The 5,292-nt window shown below is 49.8% G+C and overlaps 1 long non-coding RNA gene across 1 annotated transcript; it reads right to left on the bottom strand.

Annotated features, from left to right (window-relative positions):
• Positions 1 to 2,554: 2,554 nt before the first annotated feature.
• LOC149371168 (uncharacterized) lies at positions 2,555 to 3,410 on the bottom strand. The gene is made up of 2 exons (XR_016291893.1): positions 3,302 to 3,410; positions 2,555 to 2,905 (listed from the first exon to the last, which is right to left on the bottom strand). It is a non-coding gene; the product is annotated as an uncharacterized LOC149371168 (long non-coding RNA).
• Positions 3,411 to 5,292: the final 1,882 nt, after the last annotated feature.

The following is a 5,292-nucleotide window of genomic DNA, read 5'->3' as shown; positions in this document are numbered from 1 at the left end:
TTCTCATATTCACCTATTCGCTGATGTTTGCGTCATTTTTAGAGAAATAACCAACACTAACAACCTTACATTACTTCAGTCAGTGGCGGTCACAGAGAGTGGTTTTAGGGGGAGCGGACAGACTGCTGTATATAAAAAAAGAAAAAATAGAAACAACGATTTTTCATTTTATTTGCACAAAATTTTTTTTTGCGCTTTGTTATTGAAAAATAAATGGCGAAACGTATAGACGTTATACCATTACTCAATCTTTGAATGTTAACGTTTACGCGAGCAATATTCATTTCGATACCAGGGGAAACGAGTCGACGTCTGAGATAATTGCCACGACATGTCCACTAAGGTCAAAGCACCTGCCCGGACATTTCACCAGTGGGGTTAGCGGCCTTCATTTATCAGTTCTGGGAAGTGGCTTAATTTGTTCTGCCCTCAGTCCCCAAGGCGGCTGGTCGGCGCTCCTTGTCAAGCCAGAAAGGGATGGTCCCCTCGCTTGCGTCGCTGTGTCCCTGGTGGGATAAAGACATGAATGGGTGGCTCCCCCCCCCCTCCCGCCGACGAGGTTGTTGGCCACCGCAACCGCAGGTAAATGGCACCGCCGTCGCCGCCGCGCCGGCGGCATGGCAAGACAACGGTGGCGGGAACTTGATTACTTTTGTATTTTGTAAATAGTGTACAAAGCTCTCCCCTGTCCTTTCTTGCTGTCGCTCCCCTCTATACTTCTCCTTACTATCCTCTCCCTTTCCCTGTCGTTTCCGCCGGCTGCAGCTCGGGTGCTTAAGATATTAGATAGCAATTGCCGCAGCCGGCAACACTCTTTTGCTTCCTTTTTTTTTTTTAAATAAACCACTACCACCAAGGCAGGAACACGATACCTATCAACGTGTAGAACGTGGAATTGTGTGAAATAAGACAGCCGCTAACAAGGTGAACGTACAAAGCAGGGGACTACTTGACGAGACCGCCACTGACTTCAGTGCGAAGAATGGTGAATGCAGCTATATATGAACAAATGCAAAGTCATGCGTGTATCTAGAAAAACTTCCGTCCCACCTCACTACTACATCGATAACATTTCGTTGGAATCAGCCTCATCATATAAGTGCATCGGCGTCCACATTACTTATTATCTTAACTGGTCTCTTCATACCGAGAACATAATTGAAAATGCTAATCGCATGCTTTGCTACTTACGTCGCAACTTCTTTAACGTTCCTTCCAATTTGAAACTACTGCTTTATCAAACACTAATACGATAAAAACTCGAGCATGCAACACGTGTATGGCACCCTGCTCATGACTTCATTAATGATCTTGAGCTGGTGCAAAATAACTCTGTGCGTTTAATCCTTGTTAACTACAACCGCACAGCTATGAAGTCTAATATCTGCCTCCCATAACTGACATCGCGTAGAAAAGTGTTTCGTATCACCCTGTTCCACAAGCTGTACCATCATCCCGCTCTTCGTGATCACCTCATCCCCCGTACAATTTCTGTATCCCGCCGCATTGATCATGATCACAAAGTTGGAAGTATGTCATGCAACAGAAAATGCTGCTCGCAGTCATTCCTGCCGCGAACCTCATGCGACTGGAACCACCTTACCGCAGAAGTTGCCGGCACTGAAAATTACGAGCAGTTCCGCGTAGCACTAGCTAACATTGTATATTCAGGCGCTGTTTAATGTTCATGTAATCAACTGTATTTTTCTCTCAGTTTTAGTATATTTACCATTCCCCCTGTGTAATGCCACTAGCCCGTTGTGCTCTAAGCGGTGCGGGCCGGGCTCTATTATTTTACTTTCCTTTTAGACAAGCCCACCCTAACATCTGTGTAATGCCACTGGCCTTGAGGGGTAAAATAAATAAACAGAGTAATATGCAAGCCTCTCACACAACATTCACTAATATTTCTTTCTTTCTGTAATAACAATTTGTAGACAGCCTAAAGGCTCATATTTCACTGACGTGAAGGTTCATTTTTCAGTCACAGTTCCATACTGTAGAGCGCAGGATAGCGCTTGTGCTGCATAGTTATTCTTCTGTGTGTGTCATTGTAGGCGCTATTGTTTGTTTTCTCAAGTACTATGCACCGTGTATCCCAAACTGAAGTTCTTCTAAATCTTCTTTGATATTAGCAGTTGCAAATTCAAGCCTTCTGCAGGATTTGAAGGAGGCCCAAGGAGACGAGGACTAATTTTATGCATATGCAAATGTAAACAGCTAATCTATCTGTACTATTGTAACTTGCATTCTCTTTTTTGCTTTATGTGCTGTTCTTATATTTCGTGCCATAATGCTGAATGTCGTGATTTTTGTATGTATTATAGTGTAAATTGATACTGTATGTCTGCTGTCAAAGTGTTTTCTTTTTCTTTACTGTAATGCGCGATTGTAATGTTTATCTCTTATATTGTTTGGTGTACTTTCCATGTTCTTTTAAAGTACCAACTTGTTTTTCCTACGTTCAAAACTGTCATCTAATGGTCCCCTGGGCCTTGTCAAGCTGTGTGCACAGCTTTTAGCCCAGGGTGACCAGCCAGATTTTTCTGGTAAATAAAGTGCATTGACTGATTTATTAATTCATTGATATGCAACTTACAAATGATTGGAAATGAGGGGAACATGTGCACAGGGCGGAAAGCGCGTGGTCTGCCAGGAAACACTGAGGTGGCCCCGAGAAGGGCCTTTAGTAAGGACGACATCCGTTTTGTGCCTCTTCACTAAGCAGCGACGACACGGCGTGCGCAGTCCTCGTTCTGCACGAGCTGTCGAAGCAATCCTTGGTAAAAAAAAAACACGAGGGAACAAAGTCGTGCTGTGTATGCAGATGCGATCGCCTCGTGGTTCCATTCACGGCGAACAACCATCCGGCAAGCCTGGCTCTTTCGACGGATTCAGGAAACGACTGAAAAGAACAAAATTAAGGAGCGAAGAAAGGTGCACTGCTTACAGGTTAGAACACAAAAACAAAGCTAGGCGCTGCACTCGGTTAACCCATTCAACGAGGCGTGGCGTGAGCTTTAAATCCGATTTCGACAAGGCGTGAGAAGTCGCTAAAGAAGCAAAGGCACACTGCACTGAATGAATGATATAGATAGACTAAGCGCAAGTCATAACTTCTCTAAAGCCACACTGCACTCGTTTAACCCTGCAACGAGGCCTAGCGCGGGTTCTGATGTCTGGCGCCGATTTCGACAAAGAGAGGGAACACGGCCGCGAGATTGATGCCCGCAATCTTCCAGGAAGCAATGAAGCGGCCCTGAAAAGGGCCGTTTGGAGCAGCTCTTCAACGTCAACCTACAGCGGCGTGGCGGCGAGCAGTAGGCCCAGCGTCCGCGGCGAACAATGACATCGGCTTCCGAGAAGCATATCCAGGGAACGACGCTGCAAAAAAAAAAAAAAAAGTTTCGTTACAAACACCGCAATTTGGTGAGTCCTCAATGCACGAGAAAACTTGCGACAATGTAGTTCAGTCCTTACCTCAGGGTTGAGAATGCGCACCCCCGACAAGCGCGTCAGCGTAGCTGTCAAACGGCGGTCCTCAAAGCGCGCCTGATGCGGATCCTTGTAGTGCCGCGGCAAAAACTTTAAATACGAGCACGACACTAGCCACGTGCTCCTGGGGAAACGGCGAAAGCCGCAAGCAAAAACTGCACAGAAATTTCAGCTGGCTGTCGCCGCCGAGCGCACCACGCACGAACGCCATGCCTTGTCAGATGGAAGGGGTAACAGCACGATAGGTGCCGTCGCCCGTAGAGGATTCGGACCTCAGCCAACCATCATCACTCAAGTGCAGCCCCAGGCAAGGCCCCCCACACCATTTGGGTGAGGGAAGTTTTGTTTTGGGGCTGCAGGCGGTTTCCCTGCCAAGGGGCTCGAACAGGAGGGAGCGTCATCACCGGTGGTAGGGGACGCGGCGCGCGTGCACCGCTGTCATTCCACGCTGGCGGATCAACTCCCACTGTGAGCTGGCTCCCTAATACTTGATGGTGATTCTTGCTCCGCTTTCTTCGAAGATGACGCACGGTCGGCCCCATTCTTCGCAGAACTTCTTGCGTCCCAGGTGCGTCCTTTCTCGCTGAAGGTGAAACCAAAGTTCCTTCCTGATCTTGTTCTTGACCTCCATCAGGTTGGGGGTTCTTCCACTGAATGATGCATGGCATCGGGCCAACCAAACCTGGTAGTTAACTTCTGCAAGCGCCAGCGCGAACTGGTTCCGTGCCTCACTAGGCATCGGGTTGAAGTATCGGATGGTCTGATACGGGATGCCCGGGAGGCTGAACAGGACGCGAAGGCGCTCGAGAAGGGCCGCAGGAACCACGCAGTCTTGAAAGATGTGCGTTGCTGTCTCTGGTGTTCCACAGTAGGGGCACGTGTCCACGAGTGCGGATGAAACGAAGGCGCGGCGTCGGATCGGCAGGATTCCTCGCGTGAAGCGCCACATGAATGAAGCGCGGCGCGCGTCGAGGAAGTGAGCTGTCAAGAATTTCCACGCTGGTCTTTCGGCTGTCATTAACTCCCGGTGTAGATGGGCAGGCAGTGCTGGAGTGAGGAGGCTCAGCATGGTCTTGAGGGCAATCTCACGGGGTGGCTCGGTGGACTGGGCACTGATGTGGTTCAAATCCGCGGCCGCCGCGCCATAGAATGCGAGCGGCTCCCCCGCGCGGGGAGCGGTGTGCCGCAGCGGCTGCTGCGTGAATGCACCCAGGCGCGTGGAAAGAAAGAACGATGTTAGTGTTCTTGTTAGCGGCACGTCGCACTCGACCGCGCGGAGGGTCCACTGCACATGCAAGGCTCTGGCCAGGGCGTCCAGGTCGGGAATTCCAAGTCCTCCCTTGAGTCTTGGCTGCTTGACAACCGCGCGTCTGATCTTGTCTGCCGCTCCTTGCCACAGGAACTTGAAAATCAGCTTCTCCGCTCTCCTTCTCACTTCTGTAGGGACATCCAGGATGCTTGCGCTGAAACTGAAGATGGTGATCAGCAGGGTCCGGATGATGGTGGCTTGTGCGGTGAGTGGGCATCGCAGTTGTCCAAGGTCTGCTGTTTTCGTGGCGAGCTTCGTGACGACCTGGTTCCAGTTGCGTTCTGAGGGTCCGTTCCTATCAAAGAAAAAACCTAGCATGCGCGTTTCTCTAACCGCGGGCACCTCAGGGAGGTTCGGCGGGGTCTCATCGCGTAGTGCCATGATGGTACTCTTGCGTTTGTTGAGCCGCGCTCCGCTAGCTGCGCAATATTGCTCTGCTATCTCCAGCGCCCGCGCTGCTGATGCTGCATCCGGAACGACGATAGTGA

Source organism: Amblyomma mixtum, chromosome 1 (genome assembly GCF_055824585.1).
Source record: "Amblyomma mixtum isolate Tamu chromosome 1, ASM5582458v1, whole genome shotgun sequence".
In the NCBI taxonomy this organism is placed as follows: Eukaryota; Metazoa; Arthropoda; class Arachnida; order Ixodida; family Ixodidae; genus Amblyomma; species Amblyomma mixtum.
The sequence above is the reverse complement of the archived record's forward strand: the minus strand, read 5'-3'. Positions and strand labels throughout refer to the sequence as shown.